This window comes from Penaeus monodon, chromosome 23 (genome assembly GCF_015228065.2).
Source record: "Penaeus monodon isolate SGIC_2016 chromosome 23, NSTDA_Pmon_1, whole genome shotgun sequence".
Lineage (NCBI taxonomy): Eukaryota > Metazoa > Arthropoda > Malacostraca > Decapoda > Penaeidae > Penaeus > Penaeus monodon.
This window is the reverse complement of record NC_051408.1, coordinates 5,526,300-5,526,805: the sequence shown is the minus strand read 5'-3', so window position 1 is coordinate 5,526,805 and position 506 is coordinate 5,526,300. Positions and strand designations below refer to the sequence as shown.

The 506-nt window shown below is 40.1% G+C and overlaps 1 protein-coding gene across 1 annotated transcript in view; it reads right to left on the bottom strand.

The window, feature by feature from the left end:
• Window positions 1-506, bottom strand: part of LOC119587745 (nephrin-like) — a gene marked incomplete at both ends in the record, with an annotated part of 138,820 nt that overhangs the window by 91,419 nt on the left and 46,895 nt on the right.

The window sequence follows — 506 nt, the reverse complement described above, 5'->3', positions numbered from 1 at the left end:
TGTAACAAAACATGCAAAAGGAAAATAGTTATATCCTTGAACTCTGAGCATGTGTGCTGAACAAAAATGAACAGTCAAAGCGTCATCTCAACACATTCTTTCTTCCACGTAGAACAAAATCCATGTATATGTGGTTACGAGAGCAATCAAGAGATAGATAGTTTACCATAAGAGATTTTTCACAGACTTACATATATCTGCAGAAATATCCTGATCGGTGAAACATTTCCGCCAGAAGTTGCACACAAAAGTCAGTAACATTTCATACAAAAAGAAACGTTTCCCTTGCATATTTCAGAGAGAGGGGAAAAGCATGCAGCCGAGCATCAAGACAAGAGATTAATCCAGACTAAGGCAATATTGGCTCGGCAGCAAATTTAAACGAATCCGAATAGTTAGGTGGAACGTGTGAACAAGGGGAGAGGCGAAAGAAGAGCGTGGGCGATACGCATGGGGTCTGCTGAATATCACAATATCCTTTGCCACGTTGTCCTAGCTTTATTCTT